General features: G+C 45.0%; 1 protein-coding gene across 4 annotated transcripts in view; it reads right to left on the bottom strand.

Moving 5' to 3' along the window:
- The window catches only part of LOC132139766 (splicing regulator ARVCF-like), a 265,062-nt gene that overhangs the window by 88,188 nt on the left and 149,477 nt on the right, over positions 1 to 27,397 (bottom strand). The window lies entirely within an intron of this gene.

The raw sequence follows: 27,397 nt of genomic DNA, 5'->3' as shown, positions 1-27,397 counted from the left end.
ATCATTTGATAAAATAGCTGTCTTTGCATGTTAAACTTAAAAAAACATGCAAAAATGAAATATCTTAATATTTCCCTTTTTTATTATTTGACAAAATATAACACACTGTCTTCAAGCAGAAACTTTAAATTCTAAAGTATAAAGTTGTGGATTGTGTGTGGCTAGCTGGTTGGCAAGCATACCAACAGTCAATACAGCTAAATGAGATACGACAGAGCACACAAGACTGCGTTTGTTTTTCTAGCCTCCCGGACACTGATATTTTATCAGTTAGAGAATCTACTAAATTCTCAGCAGATCTGCAGCTTACCTGAAATCTTCCACCATGGTGAACATTTCATATTCAGCAAATTGTTGGCTTGGACACCGAGGAAACATCTCAAGCCAGAGTTTGAAGTATATCAGTCTTCATGGCTCTAAAATGAGACCGAGATACACTTGAAATATGTTTGTCCAACCACAGCGGCTGCATTTAAGAGTGACTGGAGTATAAATGTTTACTGAAAGACCCTTAATCGCTGGAATGTTCCCAAAAGCTTCAGGCGACTCAGTGGGATAATCACGGACACGAAGCACTGCCAAAATCCAATAGCATAACATTTCGGACAAACTTAGATCATGGACTGAAATGATATCATGGAACTTTCATAAACCTTGGCCATCTGCAGTCAATAGGCATATGAGATGTACCAATGAGATCTGCCAAAGCTTGTTCTAGCACAGGGGTCTGCAACCTTCAACGTCAAAAGAGCAATTTTGGCCCCTTTCCCACCAAAAGCAATTCACGTGGTCCCCAAATAAAGATAACACTGCATATAGTTAAAGTGTTATATTCAGTTAAGTTACAGGGCAGGGAAGTAGCAATCATTATAGAAGTGAGGGGGACAGAAATGTCAAATGTAATAATAATAATAATAATAGGCCTAATAATATTTAGAGAAAAAAGGGTGATGTTCAGTCCTATATCCAATCATTTGTCTTATAATATTTTGAATATATGTTTTACTAATGACAATTTTATGGCTATGATTGTATAATCAGTATAATAGTTTATATAGTACAAACACTTTTTCCATTTTTATCCCAGAATAAGGCGTAATTAGTAACCGAGTACGTTCCCTTTCGAGAGTACTCTCGTACTGCGTAAGCTAGCTTACGCTATGGGAACACAATGTAAAACGCCGTGCGTGCTCGGGAACTTCGACCTGTCACAGCCCAAGGCGAGAGCTCGGGGCTTTATAGCAGGAGAAATCCCAGTCCCAACAGCCAACCTTAGTGAGCTTTATATAGGGAACGAAAAAAGGGGGACGTGGTAAGGCTTAGCACGTCTATATAGAAAGTACCCTGGCCTGCAGGGCAGGGACTTGCAGATTATAGAATCTAATAAATGTGGACGGAGAGGCCCAGCCTGCCGCCGCACAGATATCATCCAGTGGTATCCCGCAGGACCACGCCCATGACGAGGCCATACCTCGGGTGGAATGGGCTCTGATGCCGAACAGGCAGTGAAGGCCCTTAGATTTGTAAGCCAGCGAGATAGTGTCTACTATCCATCGCGATAGGCTTTGCTTCGTGGTGGCGAGACCTCGGGTGCGCCCACCAAAGCATATGAAGAGCTGGTCCGACCTCCTGAATAAGGCGGAGCGCGCAATATAGGTTTTAAGAGCCCTGACGGGGCAGATGAAGCTCGCGTTGCTTTCGTCGCTTTGCGAGGAAAGGGCTGACAGCGAGATGACCTGCGCTCTGAACGGTGTTGAGAGCACCTTGGGGACATAGCCGTGTCTTGGTCTGAGAATGACTCTGGAGTCATTAGGCCCAAACTCGAGACAGTCAGCGCTTACAGATAGCGCATGTAAATCCCCCACTCGCTTGACTGAGGCCAGAGCCAGTAGAAAAGCGGTTTTGAACGAAAGAAGCTTCATATCGACAGACTGAAGCGGTTCAAAAGGGGGGCCCTTTAAGGCCTCTAGGACCGTAGACAGGTCCCAGAAAGGGATTGAAGGGGGTCGGGGAGGGTTCATCCGACGAGCTCCCTTAAGGAAACGAATGACCAGTTCGTTTTTTCCCAGTGATAGGCCGGCCACCGGAGCATGAGAAGCTGCAATGGCTGCCACATACACTTTGAGCGTAGACGGGGATCTGCCCGCATCTAAACGCTCCTGTAGGAAGGAGAGTATCTCCGACACGTCACATAAGTGAGGGTCTAGGTTCCGTGTCCCGCACCAGGTGGAGAACACTGACCATTTCTGCGCGTATAGGCGCCTGGTTGAGGGCGCTCTGGCTTCCGTAATGGTCTTTAACACTCCCTCAGGGAGGTTCCCGGGTACCCGTTGAGGGGCCATACATGAAGGGCCCAAAGTTCGGGGTGGGGATGCCAGAGCGCGCCCTTCAGCTGCGTGAGGAGATCTTTCCGCAGCGGTATTCGCCATGGGGCTGTACTGGACAGCTGCATCAGCTCGGAGAACCAAGGTTGGGTCGTCCAGAGTGGGGCTACTAGCAGCATAGCACATCTGCTCTTCCTGACCCGATCGATGACCTGCGGCAGCATCGCGACCGGTGGGAAGGCATAAAGCGGGCGTCTGGGCCAATCGAGGGCCAGCGCGTCCCTGCTCTTTGAAAAATATATTGGGCAATGAGCGTTGTCTTCTGAGGCGAAGAGGTCGACCTCTGCCCTGCCGAAGATGCTCCACATCAACTGAACCGTCTGTGGGTGAAGAGACCACTCCCCAGGGGGAACATTCGCCCTGGAAAGCATGTCCGGGCCCCGGTTCAGGATGCCAGGTACATGCGCTGCCTTTAGCGAGCGCAGATTGCAATGTGCCCATGTCAGAAGACGCTCGGTCAGGGTGTGCAAGGTTTCTGACCTGACACCACCCTGGCGATTTATGTAGGCCACCACTGACATGCTGTCTGATCTGACCAGAACGTGATGGCCCTTTAAAAATGGGAGGAAAGCTTTCAGGGATAGTTCGACCGCTATCATCTCCAGACAGTTTATGTGTAACAGTCGCTCCGGGCTCGACCAGAGGCCGGAGGCAGACCTGCCCTCGTACAGGGCGCCCCAACCGAGGTTGGATGCATCTGTCGAGACTACTTTCCATTTCGAGACAGCGCCCGTGCTTACGCCTAACTGATACCAGTTGGCTATTTTCCAAGGGGCCAGAGCTGCGATGCAGCCGTGGGTCACCCTGATGCGCGCGCGGCCGGAAATCCAGGCGCGCGCTGGAACACGGTCTCTCAGCCAGCGCTGTAGTGGGCGCATGCGCAGCAGGCCCAGTTTGAGAACCGCAGAGGCTGATGCCATCAGACCTAGCATTTCCTGAAATCGTTTGAGCGGGTAAAGGGTTGAATGTGCTTCGGGCACTGGCCGCCTGTTATGAGGGGACCAGTAGCTCGAGTATGCTGTGCTTGTGACACTGTGGTGACAGCGCTTATTTGTAGGGTTGCGCACTGAGAAGTGGGCACGCGCGCTACATTTAGAGCACCTCCGGCGCGAGCGGGAAGGTGGCCATGAAAGGAGACCCGAGTGAGTCTTTGTGACACTTGGGGGAGTGTGTATACATGTAGGGGTGCGTACTGTGTAGTGGGCACACTGCCTACATAGAAAAAGCTCTTTTTGTGCTTTATTGAGGTCGCCGTGAAAACGGCGTTTGTGTGCAGGCGTGCGTGCATTGTAACAGGCTCGTTTACTGCAGTATAGACATCTCCAACCGCCTTTAGTGAGGGGATTGGAGGAAGCATGTGAGGTTTCTTGTGTGGTGGTCCGGCCGCAGCGGGACTTAACCACGGTCTTTTCAGCCCGAAGGTCAGGGGGGCTTCGGAGGCTCGGGGTTCAGCACAATCCTGGGCCGAGGTCCCCGTCTCTCTGGCGGTTTGCGGCTCGTAGAGCGAGAGCGGTGCTGGGTTTTGGTCGCTGGGCGAGACTGTAAGTCTGGCTGCGATGGCTTCGAGGTCTGAGGGGGCGGCGCGTTTCTACGGCGTCCCGCAGCAGAGCTAGAGCGTTTCGGCAGGAAGTGTCTCATTGCCTGCGACGTTTTCTGAGCCTCAGTGAAGCGTTCAGCGAAACCCTTAACCGACTGGCCAAAGAGGCCGGAAGGCGAGATAGGAGAGTCGAGAAAGGCGGATTTGTCGGCGTCTTTCATCTCCGTGAGCGTGAGCCAGAGGTGTCGCTCTAAAACAGCGAGGCTTGCCATGCTTCGGCCGATCGCTTGTGCTGTGGTCTTTGTCGCACGCAGGGCTAGATCAGTAGCGCTGCGGAGATCTTTAAAGTCATAGGTATCTGGGGCAGACTCGTCCAGGTTACGGAGAAGTCTGGCCTGAAAAACCTGCAGCACAGCCATGGTGTGTAGAGCCGAAGCGGCTTGACCAGCGGAGGTGTAAGCTCGGCCAGCGAGAGCTGAGGTGGTGCGGCACGGCTTGGATGGATGCACAGGCTTCGACCGCCATCCAGCGGCTGAGGGCGGGCAGAGGTGTGCAGCAATAGCCTCCTCGAGAGGGGGGAGGCTCTCGTAACCGTGGTCTCGGGCGCCGTCGACAGAGGAGAGCGCTGACGAGACAGAAGTCTTCAAGCGTGCGGAGAATGGGGCTTTCCACGACTTCGTGAGTTCATTGTGAACTTCCGGGAAGAAGGGGGCGTTTCTTTGCGGAGGGGCCGAAGGGCGCCCCTGCAGGAACCATTCATCCAGCCTGCTTTTAGCGGGCTCGTCTGGAGGAGACCAGTCGAGCTGAAGGTCGCTGACAGCCCTTGTAAGCACGCGAGTAAGCTCCGCGTCGATATCAGCGCGTTGTCCGGTGCAGCTGGGTGCTGTAGAGGGGGGGGGGTCCGCAATGGAGCCCGACCATTCCTCACTACTGGACGCGGCGAGAGAAAGGCTGTCGTGTCTGTCCTCTTCCGCCTCAGGCGCTCCGAAGGAGAAGGGGGCGCTGGTGAGCAGGGACTGGCGCTGCTCGTCCACGAAGAGGACAGGCGAAGGAGCGAGAGCGGGCGAGGCACGCGGGGAGTGTTCCGGCGTGAGCTCGCGTGCAACAGTATGCTCAGGCATTCTCTGATCGCGGCGTTTCTTACGCGGCACTTGAGAGAGAAGAGGCGGAGCGGGTGGAGCATCGTGGCTGGTTTGAGCTAATCGAGCCCGCAGGGTCGATATAGCCATGTCGTCGCACTCAGGGCAGCCGCCCTTGAAGAGTGCGCTCTCAGCATGCTCGCGGCCCAGGCAGGAGACACAGATGATGTGGCGGTCCTCGCTGGGCAGAGGGCCTCGGCAGGAAGCGCAGGCCCGAGGCATTTGAAACAACGCCTCGAATTCTGGAGGAAAAAAGTGTGATGCAGCGGCAAACACACTAGCTTTGAAAAGGATATAGTCACGCCGGATGGCGCAGCAGGATGCGAGTGCTGAAGGCGGCGTCGAGATGAAGCACGAGCCGGCGTCCTCAGATCTGCGTTGCAGTGCTATCCCGCTGAGAGGCTTTTCGACGGCGTGTAAAGGCTTCTCCAGAGAAGACAGCGAAGTGCAGGTGAGATCGCTGAAGGAGATGAAATCTGATCCCTATGGTGAAGCGGTGGCTTATATAGTTCCAGCCACGCCTATTTTGGCGCGCTCTGACGTCCAATGGGCGCGAAGCGCCCCCATTGGTTCGTTACTCTCCGCCGCCTCACCATAGGTTGCTGCAGTTGCCGCAGCACAGCCAATAAGCGCGCGAGCCGCTTCGCTTGGGTCTGCTGTGCTGCAGCACTGCGTTTTACATTATTTAAAAATTAAGGATAATTTTTGGCTTCATATTCTCGAGAAAAGGGGACCTTTTCCCATAGCGTAAGCTAGCTTACGCAGTACGAGAGTACTCTCGAAAGGGAACATATTTTATAGCTTCTGTACTGTAATTGATGTTATGTCAATTACCACTTTATCATTCACATAAAAGACTTGTAAAACACAAAAACCATATACTGTCGCAACTGTTTTTTGTGTTCATGTTTCATCAGTTTAGGTTTATGCTTAAGAATAAAATGTATCCAAACTATCTTGTCTCTTTTTATTTTAAAACTAGATTTATTCACATTGGCCCTTGAAAAACGTGAACACACTTGCCCGAGAAAAATTGCATGGGAAGAGTTTAGGTTTTAATAAAAGTCGGGTGGACACCTCCCCCACGTATTGTACATCCATGCTACAGGGAGCCACCACAGAGGGTTGCCGACCCCTGTTCTAGCAGAACAAAAAACAATATCCGTGAGCTTTGTAAGATGAAACTAAAACTACAAAAAACTGAAAGACTTCATATTGGTATCATATTGAACGAATCCAATATTCTGTCAAGGTTCTCTCACAGAGCCTTCTCTCTAACAGGGCTTAAATGGAAGGAGATAAAACAGGACAATGACTGGCCGAGCATGCAATAAAAGATTCTGAAAGCAATACTGTTTTAGAATCACTAAGAGCACTGTGATTAAAGGCTGTTAAAAAATTATCAAAGAATTGCGCTGGAAAACACAAACAGAACAACAGCAACCCTGGAATGTAACTGCATTGACAGCAAGGCATTAGGTGCTGAATGAACTGTCACAACATAAATAATGTTGGCAAAACCTACAAACAAGCCAGGAAAGGTCTGTTTAGCCAAGTATAAAGGTTGCTTTGAAATATAGGCAGTGCTCAAATCACTTCTGTAATGCCAACTCAATACAGTAGCTGGTCTTAATCCCACTCAAACACAAGAGAGGAATATCTACAGTTTATGCGCTCATCTCATTGTTAAGGACAGCCAGAAACGATTTTACAACTCTCTTCCCTTTCCCCTGCTTCCATTTACTGAAGAAACCCAATGAGTAGCAGCAGCCAAAAGCGCAGCATCAACAGCTATGCAGAAAGCCATACTGGACTCCTGTTTTGTGTCTGAAAACAAGGCCATCAAATTCAATCCATGTTGAGAAGATTAAGAGGCTCTTCAGTGGCATTTCTGCTCCATATGGCTACAAGGTGCCTGCCTCTCTCCGGTCTGAAAGGGCTTGAAATAATGTGCCAAGGGAGTGCAGTACCTGTCTTTAGGAGATAAAGGAAATACTGTCTATTTTCAGTTTAACATACATCAATGGCATAGAAATTGATTAAGCTATGAAATAGGTAGTTGCCTTGTGGTCTAGGACTGATTATTTTGCATAAAGAAGGCCTTTAAAGTGCATTTAAATAACACTTGGAAACACATAAGAACCAAGATCTACTCTTAGCCATCCTGGTACAGGAATATCATTAGTTCCTCAGTCAGTTCCTTTATTAAAATGACTGCGGTCTCTAAACAGAGTTAACTTCTTCAACCTTTCTTTAGCTTCATTATTCATAAAATAAAATAAAAATGTCCTCCTCTTCATACCACCTCCCACCAACTAGCACCAGAAAGTTGCAAATCATTATTTTCCAGTTTCTAAAATAATATTTATCATGCAAGCAGAGAGATGTCAAGACAAACATTTAGTGATCATTTGAACACGACTGAATCAATTCAATGCGCACATTTTCATTACATTAACTCTTTAAGCTAGTCTTAATGTTTAGTGAACTTCACTAAACAAATGTGCATGTGCCGCCCAAACCAGCAAAAAATAAAGATGCAAATATGTAGGCCAAATAGAAAATGTATCCATATCTAAGTTGATAATTAGCCTGTTCTCTCTAGAAAGAACTGATTTTTGAGAGACTGAGACGCACAGCGTGGCTGTTTGATTGATGAGCGCGCTGTGCTTATTCATTCATTCGTATTATATCGTAGCCTAAGGTTTAAAGCATTGCCTTTTAAATATATACAATAGAACGTGTATGATGTATTATTATAGGTGATATTATTCTTGCCAAGCTCTGATTTTTGAGAGATGCACGGAGAGACAACAGCAATGCTGTGTTTGATTTGCGGTGTTTTCATTTATAAAGTTTACATTCATTCACTTCACACTCGTGTGAGAGGTCTGTGTATAATATTGCGCTGATTCCCTGGCTCACCTTTTATCTAGCAAACTCCGGACTGTGCCAGCTTCAGCCAAGTATTCAGGCAGAATTTTTCCTTGTCTGTTATTCATTTTTGAAGCCATTATCTGTGCCATTCGGAATAAGGTATTCGGCTTCAGACACACCCCTATTTACATATTCTAATCTTACATGCAACATAGATCAGGTCATAGAAATGAAAACCTACACGCAATATTGTAATCCTAAAGCGCCAACTAGTGGTTGAAGTAGTTGATCACTCGACTACTCGACTAGTCTACGCAAGCCCTAGTCATTTCCTACATTAAAATGGCTCAGGTCTCTAAAAAATTAGGGTTAACTTCCCTAATATTTCTTTAGCTACATTATTCAGATACTCAAATCCAACCTAAAGTAAAGCTTCAATGGGTGCCACAACAAAGATCTGAATAACAACTACAACTAGCAAGTGGAGGCAAAATGCTAATATATATACTCTATTTGTATTTATATTTTTCTGAAAAGAGACATCAGATGCCCATTTTCCACAAATTGGTATGATTCGTGAGGGTCTTCATGAAAATGTCTGCAAAATACTTTGGTTAAAATTCCTCAATGGTTGTGTAAATCAACACCCTTTTTACAGCTCTGTTTACATTGACCACTTTTGGTGCATGTCTCTTTAAATGATAATGAGCTACTGCTCACCCCAGGACTCTCTTCTGTTTTTTGTGTATCCGGTGGTGTGTTAACATCAAAGACAAAACTAATCTACTGTGTCCTCAGTGGCTCTCATGTCGGGAGAAAATAAAAACTCTTATGCTCACCTTTACATCCAACTACAAAAAAAAAAATCGCGGAGAAAAATGGAGAGCAGCGTACAACTGGCTGAAGGCAGACATATGCTAATATGGGACCATCTTTCAGCAGTCGTGGGCGGGTCCTGAGCAGTGAATGGATTTTTATAATTGTAGGGTGGTTGTGTCCACTCTAGAGCTGAAGATCTTTGCCCAAACCCGATGGGACCCGATGGGTCGGGTTTGGGCTTTATTGATATCATCTTACGCGGGCTCATGCCGGGCTCGGGCTTGCACTCCGGTTTGTGAGGTAAAGAGCGGTCATGTGATGTGTTTCAAATACAGCGAGAAAGATGCGAAAATGGATGCTGAGTAGGTGTGACGGAGGCTTGCCTCTGGCGATTACATTTTGGTTTCACCAGCAACTAAAGCAAAGTCTGAGGTGTGGAAATGTTTTGATGTTTATAATGAGAATAATGAGTGAATAATGGCGCACCATCAGTGAGCACAGGAGCGCGCTGAAGACATCTACAGTGGATTCAATCATTTTCCACCACAAAAACATGTAGACCTAGCCTAATCTCTGTGTGTAAAGGTTTTTTAAATGATAACTTAATATTCATTGAGTCTTAAATGCATAATGTGGACTGAGTATATAGGCTAATGTTGGCATTATTCTTTTATTAAATATCATCTGCTAGTGGCGACGCAAATCCGGCGGAGCCTTTATCTTAATTTCGTTATTGCCACATACCCATCTTAATTTAAAATTTGTCTTAATTTAATTTGTTATAGTTTTTATTGGTGCATTGGTCTATTTATAGGCTAAATGAGCCTATGCCTATTTAGAGTGCTGAGATGTTACGATGTTACAGAGGACTTATTTTATTTCTTTATTCCAACTTCCAAGTGGTCTAGTCTACGTTAGTTATGATTATGGTAAAACATGTATAAATGACACATTCTTGACAAAAGGCAAAAGAGCTGTTGAATAATTTGAATAATAATGTCGGGCTGTAAACGGGTTCGGGCTTTTAAAAAGCTGTCAATCAAAATGTACTTGTCGGGTTCGGGCTGAAACCTGTCGGGCTCAGGTCCTGTCGGGCCTAACTTTTACGGCCCGATTACAGCTCTAGTCCACACAATGGTAAGACATTTATATGCAAACTCAACATAAAAGTGAACTTTGCATCCGATGTCCACTTTAAAAAAAATAAAAAAATTATATATATATAAATATATATAAAGCGAAACCCTTTATACCTCACCCAACTTTCTATTTCAATAAGAAATTAAGAAAAGTGTTCATCAAACCATTGATGAAAATCTGAAGGAGTTGAAGAGTCTGTATTCACCTTCAAGATTCAGAAAGCATGAAAGGGATCTTTCCTTTCGCTGGAGCACTATCTGACCCGTATGATCTGTTTGAGGGATGCTGCTGGTAGAGCCTTGCATCAGTGAGCCTGTCTTCATCATTTCAACACTCCAGGTCTGGCAGCGATGCTGAAATCAAATGTAACTCCTTATCTTAGCCATAAGCGCTGACAGACAAGTGGAGAAGAAGATGATGAGCATCCATTATCTGTTTTTCAGATGGATGAATTTTAATCAACTCAAATGTAAGACTAGCAGAACCCCACAGGATTTCACTATAAATAGCTCCCATCACTCTACTTCAGAAATGGGATTCTTCATTCACGACTCCACCAAATGTGCTTCCACACTCCTGCATATAGTACAACACAGAACACACAGGAAAATCAATTCAGACCTCATTTTACGTCTCTTAGTATTGCACAGTCTGACATTCGACATCCTGTTAGTAAAATGGGAATTTTCCAAATCATTAACGTGCAATAATAGAAAGCAACTCAGGTGGAAAAGTGTTTCATATTGCTTCTACAGCTAAGGGCATTCTACATTTGCCAAGAAAATATTTGTCTAATGTGTTAATCACTGAATAATCAATTGTTTAGAGGAGATATAACCCCCTCACACTTCAGGCCATTTCAGTAATGTCTCTGCTGGCTTCTATACACTTCATCTCCATGAAACATGACAAGAAACCCCAAAAAAAATGGATTCCCTGCAAGCTTATATCATCCCCAGCTTCAATATGCGTACCATACCAGATGCTAAAAATAGTCTTATGCAAGAACCTTAGCAGGGGAGATTGTGTGTTATCCTAAATTCAGACTAGAGGAGATCAGTGAGAATAACTGAACAGGGGCTGCTGACACACTTCAGGCCAAAAATAGGCAAAAAGCAATGCTGTGGTGGGTCCAGTGTAAAAGAACATAATGCCACACACACACACACACACACACACACACACACACACACACACACACACACACACACACACACACACACACACACACACACACACACACAGAGAGAGAGAGAGATGCAGAGATATGCAGGTCTAGCATGGTTTAACATTCCACCATCTGCAGAGTATGAGTTGAACCCTGTTTTAAATTAGTTCACTCTTCTAAAAAATGAGGATGGAAGAATTTAACAAAAATGTTTTGGAAACATTTACTGATTTAATTTACAGTTTAATTTTGTTTTCATTTAAAATTAAAAATTAAAAATAATTTATTGTTTTAAAAACGTACTCGGTTACTAAACGTAACCTCGGTTCTCTCTAGAAGAGCGAACGAGTACTGCGTCTTAGCTAAGACGCTACGGGAAAAGTCTCTTTTCACGAAATACTGAAGCAAAAAAATTATCCTTAATTTTGTATTTTTGTAAAGCGCATTTGCAGCAGTACACAGCCATAGGCGAGACGGCTCGTTCGCTCATTGGCTTGTTCTGCGGCAATTGCACAGCCTATCGAGCGCAGGCTTATGCAACATCAGACCAATAAGGGCGCTTCGTGCCCTTCTTGCCACTTCCCGCCGAAACGGGTGTGGCCCAACCTATAAAAGGAGCTCGAAAAGGCTGACTCACCTGATTTATTTCATCGCCGAAGCGAACCAGAGTGAATCGTGCGCACGGCAGAGAACGCAGTACTCGTTCGCTCTTCTAGAGAGAACCGAGGTTACGTTTAGTAACCGAGTACGTTCTCTTACGAGAGCTCTCTCGTACTGCGTCTTAGCTAAGACGCTACGGGAACCCAATGCAAAACGCCGTGCGCGCAGGGATCACACACCAATAAACCTGAAGCAACGCCAAGGATTTACAGTGCACAGTCACCTGAGGGACTCACAGAGAGTCCAGGACAGAAAAGGGGGAAAGCCCTCCGTCCCATATCTAGCAGCATCCGTAGATGCGGCAATATGACATCACACAGCCGAGGCAAAGCCTGACCAATGTGGCAATGCGGGTCTTACGCAATACTGCCCATATAACAGTCGGCAGCGCATAGCGCTCATGAACTCAGAATTCCCCTCAGGGCCCTGATTCGACTATACCGACAGCAGCCTTGCTTGCAAGGCGGGAACCTCCAGGTAATAGAACCTGACAAATGTAGACGGCGAGGCCCAACCTGCCGCCATACATATATCCTTCAAGGAGATCCTAGTAGACCACGCCCACGAAGGGGCGACGCCTCTTGTGGAGTGTGCTCTGACGCCCAACGGGCACTGAAGGCCCCTGGAAGCGTAAGCTAACGCTATGGCGTCAACTATCCATCTGGATAGAGTCTGTCTCGAAACAGCCATTCCCTTGGAACGTCCACCGAACGAGACAAACAGCTGCTCCGTCTGCCGAAAGGCAGCAGAGCGAGACACATAAGCTCTTAAAACCCTGACAGGGCAAAGAAGACTCGAGTCTCTATCCTCTCCTGACACCGGCAGGGCAGACAGGGCAATAACCTGAGCCCGAAACGGCGTGTTGAGGGATTTCGGCACATAACCGTGCCTAGGTTTGAGTATGACCCTTGAGTCATTAGGCCCAAACTCCAAGCACGACTGGCTCACAGAGAGCGCGTGCAAATCACCCACACGCTTCACCAAAGCAAGAGCCAACAAGAATACTGTCTTGAACGACAGATGCTGAAGGCTAACCGATTGGATAGGCTCAAAAGGGGGACCCTTCATGGCCTCCAAAACCGCCGCGAGGTCCCACATAGGGACTGACGGAGGTCTGGGAGGATTCAGCCTCCTAGCTCCTCTGAGGAACCGGATGACCAAATCATTCCTTCCTATTGACTGACCGAGCGCTATTTCAGAAAACACTGCGATGGCCGCCACATAAACTTTGAGCGTGGATGGGGCTCTGCCCTTATCCAACAGCTCCTGTAGGAAGGAGAGAACCTCCGTCACCTCACAACTAAGGGGTGAATATCCTCGAGCTGTGCACCAGCTGGAGAACACCGACCACTTCGAGGCATACAGACGTCGTGTCGACGGAGCTCTAGCCTGAGTGATGGTATTCAGCACTCCCACTGCGAGATCAGCGGGTAACCGTTGAGCACCCACACATAGAGGGACCACAACTCCGGTTGAGGGTGCCAAATCGAGGCCCTGGCCTGCGAGAGGAGGTCCCTCCTCAACGGTACTGGCCACGGGGCGACATCTGCTAACTGCATCAAATCTGGGAACCATGGTTGGTTCTTCCAAAGAGGTGCTACAAGCAGTATTGAACATCTCATTTCTCTCACCCGTTCTATCACCTGCGGAAGGAGGGAGACGGGAGGGAAAGCATAAAGCGGGCAGCACGGCCATTCCCGTGACAGCGCACTTTCGTTCTTGGAAAAGAACGCAGGGCAGTGAGCGTTTTCGTGGGACGCGAAGAGGTCCACCTCCGCCCTGCCAAATCTCTCCCACAACAGCCGGACTGTTTGCGGGTGTAGAGACCATTCGCCCGTAGGAACATTGCCTCTGGACAGCCTGCCTGGACCCAGATTCTGTAGCCCAGGCACATGCACTGCCCTCAGCGAACGCACGTCGCGCTGAGCCCAAACCAGGAGGCGTTCCGCTAGCCTGTACAGGTTTCAGGACCCGAGACCGCCCTGGCAATTTATGTAGGACACCACAGACATGTTGCCCGAACGGACTAAGACGTGGTGATCCTTGATTTGGGGACAAAAGCGCATCAGCGCGTTCTCCACTGCCAGCATTTCCAGACAGTTGATATGATGGAGCTTTTCCCGTTCTGACCATAGGCCAAAGGACGGTCTGCCCTCGAGCAGCGCTCCCCATCCCGAAGTGGAGGCGTCCGTCGACACCATCTTCACATTCGGGGAAGTCCCCAGGCTTACACCTGATCGGTACCGGCCGTTCGCTGTCCAAGGTGCCAGAGCTGTGACACAGCTCTGATTGACCTTGAGATGCAGCCGGCCAGACGCCCACGCTCTGCGCGGCACCCAAGCCTTCAGCCAGAACTGCAGGGGGCGCATGCGGAGCAGGCCCAGCTGCAGAGCCGGAGATGCTGAGGCCATGAGGCCCAGCATCTTCTGACAGTGTTTGAGCGACACGGTCGCGCCGCAGCGGAAAGAACTCGCTGCGCGCTGAATGCCCATCACGCGCTGTGGTGACAGCCGCGCCGTCATGGAACACGAGTTCAAAACTATACCCAGAAACAGAATCGTCTGACTGGGGTGACTTGACACTGAGGCCGAGCTTCTCGAGGTGATCGAGTAAAACGGCCCTGTGGTCCACGAGCTCCGCTCGTGATCGGGCCAGAGCCAGCCAGTCATCCAAATAATCCAGCACTCGCATGCCTCTGAGTCTGAGAGGAGCGAGCGCTGCATCCATGCACCTCGTAAACGTACGAGGAGCCACGGAGGACTGTAAACTGGTATGCCTTGCCCTCGAAGGCGAATCTCAAATATCGCCTGTGGTTTGACGCTATCTGTATTTGAAAATACACGTCCCTCAGATCTATTGACATGAACCAGTCCCCTCTGCGAATCTGCGCGAGGAGTTTCCTGGTCGTAAGCATTTTGAAACTGCGTTTCATCAATGCCTTGTTCAGCTGTCTTAGATCCAGTATGGGCCTGAGACCCCCTGTTGACCGGGCAACGGCGGTGCTCGGGTGTGCTGCGCATTTGAGGCGGGGAGCGCGCTGATCACAGCGGGCAGATCGCTCCTCCTCGACCCCGTCCCGGCGCTTAACCGACTGGGGGAAGGCTGAGCAGGTCCCGTGGGACTCGATATGTCTGCGAGTAACTGTGGGCTGCATATGTGCACATTTACCACTTTCAACTCGCTGTCTGCCTGTGCAGAGCGTACGTGCACGGGCCTCGTTTTTACAGAAGCCACGCGCCGTATGTGACATAGTGTATGTGGGCACTGGGGAGTGGGCACGTTTACTATGCGGCGCGCTCGACCGATCTGTGTCGATCTTATGTGCGCGAGCCCTGTGTGCCGGGCTGTGCTTACATGTGGAGATGGGCACTGAGGAGTGGGCATCGTCACTGCATTTATAGCACCATCGGACGTGGCCGGACGAGCGTGCACGGGTTTTGTTTTTACAGAAACCACATGACGCGTGTGACATAGTAATTGTGGGCACTGAGGGGTGGGCACGCTTACTATGCAGTGTGCGCGATCGACTTGAGTCGCTTTTATGGGCGCAGGCCCTGTGTGCAGGGCTGTGCTTACATGTGGAGATGGGCACTGAGGAGTGGGCATCGTCACTACATTTATAGCACCATCGGCCGTGGCCGGACGAACGTGCATGGGTTTCGTTTTTACAGAAACCACATGACGCGTGTGACATAGTGATTGTGGGCACTGAGGAGTGGGCACGTCTACTATGTAGTGCGCGTGATCGACTTGAGTCGCTTTTATGGGCGCGAGCCCTGTGTGAAGGGCTGTGCTTATATGTGGAGATGGGCACTGAGCAGTGGGCACCGTCACTACATTTATAGCACCATCGGCCGTGGCCGGGACACCAGAAATTACACCTTTTTCGGGAAATATCTGGGTAGCCGTGATAACGGTTTTTGTGTGCAGGCAAGCGGGCAACCGTACAGGCTTGCGCATTGCAAAAGACGCTGAAACAGTCACAATCTCTGGAACTGAAACAGCGGCGCGCTTAGGTGAGAGCCCGGCCACAGCGGAACTCGTACACCGGCGCTTCGATGAAGCAGCCATCGTGTGTAGTGCAGACGCAGCGTCATGCAGTATGCATAGATGGCTTTCCTAGGATGGCTTCGGGGCTCCCGGCCTCACCGTAATCCTCTGCCGCGGTCCCCGCGGCGCGGGGCGACGGCCGGTAGAGCGAGAACGGGGGTCTCGAGCTGCGTTGCTGAAGCTGTTGTGATAACGGCTTTTGTGTGCAGGCAAGCGGGCAACTGTGCAGGCTTGCGCGTTGCAGAAAACGCTGAGACAGTCACAATTCCTGGAACTGAAACAGCGGCGCGCTTGGGTGAGAGCTCGGCCACAGCGGAACTCGTACACCTGCGATTCGATGAAGCAGCCATCGCGAGTAGTGCAGCCGCAGCCTCACACAGCAGGCTTTAGATGGCAACACCGCTTTTGCCGCCGTCCAGCAGAGGGCGGACAAAGGTGCGTCGCTATCGCCTGTTCCACCGGCGGAAGTGACTGGTAGTTCCTGTTTTAAGCATCATCAGTGTGGAGAATGCTAGTGAGACAGACGAACGAGTTCGCGCTGAATATGGAGCGTTCCAAGCCTTCGCCACCTCTTCGTGAAGCTCAGGAAGAAATGAGGCGGGCTTTGAGAAGTACGCTCATCCGAAAGGGAAATACCATCCAGCCGGGAATGAGAGGGGGGGGCGCTGGTGCAGACCACTCGCGGCCGAGACTCGTCGCGGCCAACGCGAGCATTCGCCCCAGCTCCTTCTCGATGTCAGCTCGTCTGCTGGGCTTCTGAGCAGAAGGCGCGAGATCCTCGGAGCTCGCCCAGCCCTCACTGCCCGAAGCTATCAGAGAGCGCGTGTCCTCTTCCCCCGACGCGGCCCTGAGATCGACTTCCTCGGACGACGCGCCGGCAAACAGCGGGCGCTGCCGACCGAGGAGCGATGCAGGGGGGGTTGGTGAAGCAGGGCGAACCGGCGAGCTCGGTTGAGCTGAAGACGGTTCCGGAATCCGCTGGAAGTGATGCTTTTACGGCGCCTCAGCGCAGCGGAGAATGCAGGCTCAGAGAAAAAGGCCAGGCGAGTCCTCAGAGTCACCATGGCAACAGCTCGCAGTGGGGGCATCCGCCGTCAGCGAGCGCGAGCGCTGCATGATCTTCACCCAGGCAGGAGACACAGATGACGTACCGGTCTCCCTCGCTGAGTGGGGCTCTGACGAGCCGCAGGAAGGCATCTTAAAAAAGACGCGAGCTCTTTTACGAGTGTGTGTCGCAGGGCGAACACACACACACATAAAGAACAGCTGGATATAACAGAATTGAAAGGATATAGGCGCCGGATAGCGCAGCAGGAACGGCAGTGGAAGGCGGCGATGCCAGCAGCTTCAGAATGGCTCGTCCTGCTGATATGCTTTCTCAGACGGCGCTTGCTTCCTCCGTGATCCAGCGATGCGTGAGCTTCGCTGAAGAGATGAAAAATCAGGTGAGTCAGCCTTTTCGAGCTCCTTTTATAGGTTGGGCCACACCCGTTTTTGTTGCATCAGCCTGCGCTCGATAGGCTGTGCAGTTGCCGCAGAACAAGCCAATGAGCGAACGAGCCATCTCGCCTATGGCTGTGTACTGCTGCAAATGCGCTTTACAAAAATACAAAATTAAGGATAATTTTTTGCTTCAGTATTTCGTGAAAAGAGACTTTTCCCGTAGCGTCTTAGCTAAGACGCAGTACGAGAGACCTCTCGTAAGAGAACTGCAAATGTGTCTTCCACTGTCATTTTCAGTATAACCAAACAGTTAAATGGTTAAAATCTTTAACAGCTCATCCAGCAGAAGATTTGCCAGACTAATTCAAACTAATAACATTTTACTTTTTGCGCAATTTATTAAATTAGGGCTTCCTAAACTAAGATTCACAAACCACAAGTATTTTGTGAAGGAACTGCAGCGGATTCAGCGGAGTTGCTGAAAAATAAATAGTTGAATTAAGAATTAATATGAATGATAAAAGTCTTAATTGGGAAAGCACTCACAAAAAGATAAAATATTTTATTTGTTTACCCACATGTTATGTTACCACCAACATCAGTATGGCTGATTTGAGGGCGCGGGCAGACGTAAAGAGAACGTTGTGGCGTGTGTCCATTGCAAGATAGAGCTGGCATACCACAACTAGGGCCCTATGATTTCCGCGATGCAGAAAACACGGAGAGAATCACGGAATCCAGTCATAAAAACGTAATCCACAGTTTAACGCAGAATGGCAAGGAAATTTGCCAAATTTTGAATAAATTAATCAAAAATAGGTCATTGAACTTACATCAAATCACGATATGGACTAATATCTGTAAATATTAAGCCAGAACAGTCTATTTAAATATGAATCCTGCATGTTCTGCGTGTCTCTGTTAATGAATGGCACAGAAGCACTTCTTTGTTTATCACACACACTGAAGCGGGCGTGATGCTCCGGTGATTTCAGCTTCTGCTTTCTCTCTAAATAAGGACTTGAACACATGAACAACATCTTCAGAACTGCTCTGAGAGTCACTTCATGAGCATTTGACCGTTTGATTTGAGTAAAACTAGCGTCACATCACATACACAGAACTGTAAAGGTACGTCAACCCGTCAAAATAAAAGTCAGGTTAAAGACTATTGTTCAGCAGAATGTACATAGCCTACTACTAAAAATTTTTTTCAAGGTTTAATCACACAACATTTCTTCCATGTTTTATTTTTAATAGTAAATCCCCTTTGTTTACCAAAAAGTTAAGTTTTCAATAATTAAAAGATAAATTAAATTGATGTTTTATGTGTTTAATGTGCATCTCAGAAAATGCTTTATTTAAAAAGACAACTGAATGGCACTTAAATGCACTTAATTCATCTGTCAACTTTATGGTCATTGTTCACAGTACAAGTACAGACAGAGAAACAATGGGTAATAATTAAATGTTTATTTTTGATGTATGCATTGCATTCTATGCATTTAAAAAATAAAAATATTTTTTTCCTAAAAAAGGAAACTTAATTGTTAATTTTAAGAGATCCAGGAGGCTTATTTTCTCTTGCATAATTAATATTAAACTTTAATTAAGCAAAAACACATTTTATCCGATTACTCGATTAATCGATGGAATTTTTGGTAGAATACTCGATTACTAAAATATTCGATAGCTACAGCCCTAAACATCAGAGACCTGTGTGCATGCAAATGTGTTGTAACAGTAAAATATTCATTTAAAATATTTTCTTGAAGTACCCCCTACATTTTTTATGTCAAAGGAGTTCAGCTGACAAAAACATTTGGGAATCATTCCATCAAAATAAAAGAATCATTCATAATAATACAATTATCCAAGGGACATTTTGCTCATGGGAACAATGAAAGGACATGATGTGAAAAGTCATGGTTCGACCCTTAAGGGGTTTAGACCTACATCCAGCATTGGTTGTTAACCACTACACTACACCATACACAACTGACATGCTTATAAATGAGGAAAGTAAAGGGTGACAAGCACAATAGCAGAGACAGAAACACAAAATGCCAGAAGGAATATCAAGTAGTATATTTCTTGTGACCAATCAAAAGGCAGTTATCCACATTGTTTTTTAACTGACAGCATTTCTAATTGTTAGTGACGATTGAATAATTCAGCCCTATTCTGTGATTTACAATACAGATGATCTTTGGCTACAATTATGATAAAAAAAAATTAAATAAAAAAAAACAAAAAACAAAGGCATAGGCATAAAGATTGATGTATTTGTTAACCAAATATCATACATCAGGTGGGTCAGTATAATTATACTAGAAAATAACAATTAACCTCAGATTAGAATGTAAGAATGGTGCACTATTTAGAAGACACTTTGTGACAGCAGTAATCATTTAGCACAAACCTCCAGTGGGAAAGAGTTAGCCTGCTGGGACTGTCTGTACCACGGTAGAGGTGCGCACACAATACTCTGCCCTCTTCAGCTGCATCCATTATTCATTCTCATTATCTTTACATTTATTCTAGTGGCTCCAAAGAGGTTCCTCTTTCTTTAGCCTAATGATTCCTACTTTCAGTCAATATATAGTATGTACCTGAACAATGTGCTTTTTTGTCATAGAAGTGGACTGAGCAGACCAAAGCATGATGATAAAAAGGCTCATAATCAAAAAAAGCCATGCAGGAACAGACAATATTCAATGGAAGGTCCATTTCTTACTTTATTTACAGAGGCACAATACATTCATTAAATTGATTTATATATATATATATATATATATATATATATATATATATATATATATATATATATATATAATAAAAATATTAAGCCAGCATAACTGTTTCCAACATTGATGATAATAAACCCTTTTTTTTTTTTACCTTATATATTGTCTACTGTATGTTTGACTGAAGAAAGAACATGAACACTTTCATGAATATGGAACCAAACCAAGTGAGATTAATGCAGGGTACACCGTACACAAGAGGTCATTTACACTGTCCCTCTGCCCTGGCATTACCAGTTTATGGCCCCAATTAGCTCCAAATAGCTTCCAACAGAACAGTTGGTTTAATATGGGTCTCTGTTTAGGCAGGAGGTGAAGGTGCAGGAGAAGAATGGATTAAACTCTTTGGTAATGCAAACCAATATGGCTCGTCTAGGTCTCTCTCTGTTCTAAAGCAGGGAGAGCAGATTTAGAAGAAGTGTCTGAGAGTGGACTTACAGGATTAAATCTTGCTGTGCTACAGTGTGATAGAGAGAAAGTGTAGGTCTGTGAACTGTGCTTTTTTTTAACTCTGAGAACTTCAGCATGGCTTGATCTTGCTCAAGCTATATTTTGAAGAAAACTTTGCTGTTTGCCTCTTGAACTCAGTGATTGACAAATCCATACTAAATCCTTACTCAAGCCCTTCTCCATCCCCACATAAACTCCAGATGCACACACAAAGCACATTCTGAACCTTTAATTTTGGACAGCCAAGCGAGTAGATTGGTTTGGTTTGCCTGACGGTGGGTTACCACAAACACTAGGTTGAGAGAAAAACTAAACATACCTCTGTGCGATCAAAAGGGCTATAATGTCAATTGAAGGTCCTAAACAATTAAGTGAAGAAACTTGAACCTCATATAATGAGGTGGAAGGGGTCATGGTGAGACAATGCTTGTCATGGCACTGATTTTATTTCATCTCTAGGTTTTCCTCAACGTCATCTCTAAGTGTGATACTTCATCCATGGCTGGAAGCTGAGATTAAAGTTTTTATGCCCCCTTTTTCATACAAACTGGGGCAAAACATGATGTTCCACCTCAGAGCCCATTAACAAAAGAAATTAAATGCAGAAGGGATGACATAAAACAAAAGAATGAAATAGTACCCGATTTATGATGCCTGTCCATGCTGGAGTCACTACCAAGATGCTAAGGAGTTCTGTGCAGTTACTAGGAGAGTGCTAAAGTCTTCTGGGTGGTCACCTACTAGCCCCAAGACAAAAGATCCCACCCCCAAGTCTTTATTTGGCTTTGTCTATTATTATTTTTACCCATTTTATCATCTGCTAGGTTAAACAACTCAACAAGCCACCTGGTTTGAGATAGCATCATGTCCACAGCAACAACCCAAGGTGAAAGTTTAATAGTTAGAGTAAGTATGAGCAACAGTAATGAAAAGGCTAATGAAAAAGCCTGCCGAATGAACAAATGTGGCAATTAGAGTGGCAATTAGCCTGTCAAAAATGGTAAGAGGTCCGTACCTAAGTCAAGGTTCATTAAACAACGCTGTGCCTTGTACTATTGTTACTTCTGTACCAAAGTTATATTTTTACTCATATAATTACTCTTTTTTTTATTATAATACAAAAATATAGATAACCTTATCATACAAATGGTCTAATATGAACTTGTATACAAATTACTTTTAACCTTAACAATAAGGTTCTCTGCATAAACACAGAACTTAAAAGTTGGCAGCCCTGTTTGAAGTAAGTTGATGTTTTAGGTTTCCTGAACCAAATTTACTGTATTCACTGTATAAGCTAATGTTTACAGACCCCCTAAATTAACCTAGGCTATTATTTTTTATATCTTTCATTTGGAAGTTACACAACACAACTATGAGCTATTCCTGAAGATGTGTATGTCACAAGAAAGAAGAGTTTAACACATGGAAGTAGGCTAAATATTGGTTTATAGTGGTTAATACTTTGTAGAAATGTGATTATTAACAAACTAACTTTCCCAGTAAAGCACATTTATTATCTTAAAATCTAAATTTAAATAAAAATTTAACTTACTACCAAATGTATGTACCAAATATCTTTCTCTAAATGAGTTATTTGTGTCTTTGATAACCAGAATGTAAACGCATTCTGAATACATCTGAGTATGTTTGCAGTAAAATCAAAACACTGATAAAATGCTGTAGTGCATGATACTCCCAAAAACAGAAAAAAAAAAAAAACAGGAAATCGCCACCCCTCCCCAAACTGTTAGCTCTAAACTGGCATGCCTGTATGTGGTGACTAGCACATGCTGAAGAGCTGTCAGAAGACATCATTAATCCCTCAGGACCATCATAGACAGATGGCATGATGAAGAACCAGCAAGCTACTTATTCACTGAGCAGAGACCATCTTCACATTTCAGTCCTCATAAAAAGTGACAGAACTGAATGGTGTTTAAACTGGTCCAGTACATATGAAAAGATCTTTACCAAGAGCTCAAGATCAATACTCAACCCACAAACCCAACCTTTCATTAGATAGACCTCCTAAAGAAAGCTACAGATGTAGCAGACCAGAAAGTAGCACAATTCGCCTCTCATCCGGAGGCCATGTGGTCCGTTTTACTACAGCACAATATTGCGGATGCTATGAGGAAACAGGACAGGGGCGGGATTTAAGGGACATGACCTCCTCCTCAGGGCCTCTTACCTTACCAGGGGGCATAAAAAAGTCAATACGTAATTGTCAATGTAGCCTAAAGGTTTTAACAAGGACAAGTATGTACTGAAGGAAGTAATGGGAAGTTAAGGGGGAGAGAGGGAGCAACTTGCTCTGGGGCTCTTAATCGATCCTTGCGGCCATAGTGTCTCCTAAAAAAATGCAGAGCACAGATAGCCTATCAATCTGAGGCAGTTCCAACAGCTTCAGTGTGTATGAGAGTATTTCTCAGTCAAGCACATTCAGCAAGCTGTTTACATACAGCATATCTTCTCTCAACAGCAGCCCTATTGTTAAAACACAGCTGAAAACACAAAAATCTATTCCGGCGTCGACATCACTATCACTTTCCCCAATGGATAATTCTTCTTACACTCTCTCCCGAGCTGCCATGACCATCCGAGCCGGGTTGGACTGTGTTTTGTGTGTGCGTATTTCAGTTGACAGGCTGAAAAACTGTCATCTTCTCAGTGAACTAATGAAACAAAAGCAAACGCAATGCTGCAATGCTGTCCGCCAGCATCCAGCAGGCCAGTGTCATTAATCATGAGATCCAGGGGCAGAGGGCTCTTTATCCAGTGCTGTTGCCATGGCAGACCCTGCAAAAGTGTCACATATGCACCTTTCCCTCTTTTGCTATGGCCTTACTGGCTGGCCGCCAGCCAATTACAGCCGTTATTCCTAACAAAAAGTGAAAAGCTAAAACAAATAACTGCTTTGCACATGCACTTTTACTCATATATATGCTCCTGGACCTTGCCCACTCATCTCACTCTTGTTCTCTATGTTACATGCAAATAAACAATCCTGATCATTTCTTTATTAGTCATTCTGACATTGCAGAGAGAGGAAGAGATGCGCCCGAGCTGGATATAGAAGAACCCATGCAATCTGAGAGCTGTATGGGGCTATTCCCGCTGATCCCGTGTCATCACCTGTTATCCTCCAGGACACGCACACATGGCACAAACAAACACAGACTCCAGTTCTGCCCTCTATGTTTACTGACAGGACTGTTGTGGTGCCATCATTCTAATCTCTAAACTATTAAATTTTTTCGCAAGTGTCCATATAAACAGAGATACAGGAGGACATTCCACCCAACAAGCAAGATGAAAAGTAAACATTACCAAACAAACAAGACACTGGGGCTGAGTAAACAGACATGGGAAAGGCATGATGGTGCCACTGTGTGTGACACAGAGAAGGCCTGGGTTCCCATGCAATGCTTTAGCAGAGAAAAAGCAAGCTGCAAAACATCTAAAACTTATTGTGGTGAAGTGGTTAATGATATAGACTAGTAACTTTAATGTTTGTTGGTTTAAACCTGAGAAACATCAAACCGTTAAAAGTTACCAGAAGCCTAAAAATAACCACATCAACAAATGTACCAGTCAGTCAGACTTCTTACCAGCCAATTTAATAAAGAAAAATAGGTTAAATGTAAAATTCCAATGTAAACATTGTGTCAAAAGTTTGTTGTCTGTTTTTTATAAATACAACTATTTAAATAATATATATATATATATATATATATATATATATATATATATATATATATATATATATATATATATATATAAAAGATAGTTACTAATAACTTTTTTATAGATTTTATAGACATTTCTAAAAAAATTATAGATACAATATTTAGTAATATTAGAAATATTTGTTAATTTTATTATATTGTATACATTGTACATATTTATATATGTACATTACATATATTTATGTTTAAAAGTGTGTGTATTTATATTTGTGTGCGTGTATACAGTATGTCAGTAGGAAATATCAGTTTACATTTCCAAACATTCCTTTTGCCACTAATTGTAATAATCCAGTGAGATTTTTGTTTGCACAAGGAGTCTGACAGCAGCCAGTGCTGCACACAGAGATCTGATCTAACCATCATCAGTCTGTCTGGAATGACGTGAAAAAACTGAGACAGACTTAATCAAGAAGAACTGTGGCAAGTTCTCCAAGATGTTTGAAGAACCCTACCTGCAAAGATACCAGAAAAACTATGTGCAAGTGTACCAGCTGGGACCAAAGCTGTTTTAAATGCAAAGGGTGGTCACAACAAATATTGATTTGATTTAATTAATAGATGTTAACTGAAAAATATAATCTATTTGTGACGACATTTTTGAAAACATCTTCACTTTACAACATTTTTACACAAGTGCCTAAAACATTTCACAGTACTGTAGTACTTTAGGAAAGATTCTTCAGGCGTATTGGAGATGTTGTCATGTTTTTCTTTTCTTTTTTTCCAAGTTATTGCAGATTACGGACTTAAAACCATTTTATTTTATTTTATTTTTTATTTTTGTGAAAATGCTAGTGGGCTAAGACTTTTGCAAAGTACTTAGAAGATATATATAAAATTTATATTGTTTAATATGTAAAATGTAAGGGACTCTACACCAATACAATACTTAGCAAAAACCACCATTTGCTCAATTTTCACTACTGTACAACATTCGGTCCAAAACAATGCAATGCAATTATTTGGTCTAACAATAAATACGTGATTCTACTTGTTTTAATAAAAAGACAAATGAAAGAATATATAAAGATATTATAGGCCCATACAGGGGCATTAGAGGCTAAATGGTTTGTGCTAACAAATATTCAGCTCATTAACACAAAATCTTCTCCATTAACACTTTTGGAAACAGTTTACTGAGTGTGAGAACAGACATCCATCTGAATAGGTGTCTGAATGAATATGATTGAGTGAGCAGCCAAGAAGCAGAGGCAGTTTGACAGGGGTGTTATGGAAGGGTCAGCTGGTGCTGCTCTGCATTGAATGAGAAAATCCAGGGAAGTCAGGCAGGTCTATATCAGGCATGCAGTCAGCAATCCAAATGGGTTACTGGACAGCACAATGTGATGGACGTCCTGATAGCACACCAAGCTTTCATGGCATGTCCAGTGTAACATAGGTACTTGTGAGGCAGTACAAGTGTGGTTTTGGATGCTAATCCAAAATTAACTGCAACTTGGCATCTGAAGGGCATCAGATACTTAGCGGAGATGAGTGGTTGGGAGGACATCACCTCAACCAAAATCCTGGCACTCACTCAGCCTCGAGAGGTGGGGCAGTTCCTTGTTCGGTCATGCCAGAGATTTTGAAATGCCCTGATTTGGGCAGCACAGCTGCAGTGGGACATCTGGAGCCTCTTCAGCATGCCCTCATACTCCACCCCGCCCAACAAACCAGACAGACTGGATGAGCACCAGCACAATTACCCAGATATCTTTTGGGTCACTGACATTTAACGCACCATTCATAGTCACAATCAGCCTCTTCTGCTCTATATGTCTTCAAATACTGATTCATGCTATGGTACAGTGAATGAACGAGGCTTTACAAAAAAGAAGCCTATAAGAGCAGTGATGTGCACAGGGGGGATGGGGGTGTGAGGGGTGACGAGCCCCTGCCACTTTAATTGACAACACTAAAGTGCCCTTTCGTTCCAATCAAACCCACCCAACAACCACCGCCCCCCCCCCACTCCAGGAAGGTTAATGAAGAGGAATAGAAAGCAGCATAGAACTAATGGAGGTTAAAACAGTTCACTAAAGTATGCATACTCAATTTTTCCCATAAAATAGGCAAATACATTTTGGAAATACCAGCAAAACTTAACATAAGCAAACACCGTAAAATTGCAGTGGAAGACAATGGTCTCAGTCTAAATGAAATGTAAATAGTTTTTTGAAAAATAAATAATTTTTATGTCTGGAGATGGCTGGTTCGGTTTTGATGAGGCTAAATCTCTTTTGCAGTGACAGCACTGCATTTCTGCTAAAGTATCAGACACTTATATTTAACAGACTCAGGCAGGCTGATTCACCCTACGGTAATTGAGGGTTGATGATAGTAAGCTCAGCTGGATTGGGAGTCACTGTAACACCACAATGCATGTCGGTTATGGAAAGACATTGCAGGCATTTCATACTTTTGGTCTCATGTCTTTAACAAGTGTGAACATAAATGTTTTTCATTTATAGTGATGTCTAACTTCACACTCAAGATAGACAGATTTATTATTTTTAGGTGAACTATAACTTCAACCATAGCAACATCATATATTCCACCCATTCTCTCTCTCTCTTTTTTTTTTCACAATGTGTTTAGAATTGATTAATACTCTAATGATATACAATCATTGGTGAAACATCAGTTGATAAAGTCTCAAATATGGTGAGAAGTTTGAAGAGGTTTGTATGGTTACTATGACAACCAATATAGACATTCTAGCAAAAGCAATTACAGTCAAAAAAATTGTGTCCACATATAACCTGAAAAGTTAGAAAAAAAGAATTGATGTTTTGAGACATTAATCCTGTTCTTTAGACACAACAAACAGGATGTCACACTCTAGAGCTTCTAATATGTGGTGCAACCATTTAGTGAACTTATGTCTTCACACTCATTGGCTTTGTCCAACAACCAAGATGACAGAAACAACCATGTCAGACACTCCAGCCTCTTGATCTCCATGCCCTTGTGTGACATGTCTGACCTCACTGAAGCAGGTGCTAGTCTTAAGGAATGCTCTGAGGTTAGCAGAGGTCAGATAGAGCATGCGGTGTACCCCAAAGAATGGCAGGAACGTCCGTACTGTGGAGGTAGGGTTTCATGGATGGAGACACTACAGATTCGGTGCCTTCAGACTTTGTTTTGCTTGGCATAATAAAAAAAAAAAAA

Source organism: Carassius carassius, chromosome 4 (assembly GCF_963082965.1).
Source record: "Carassius carassius chromosome 4, fCarCar2.1, whole genome shotgun sequence".
Taxonomy (NCBI): Eukaryota; Metazoa; Chordata; class Actinopteri; order Cypriniformes; family Cyprinidae; genus Carassius; species Carassius carassius.
The sequence above is the reverse complement of the archived record's forward strand: the minus strand, read 5'-3'. Positions and strand labels throughout refer to the sequence as shown.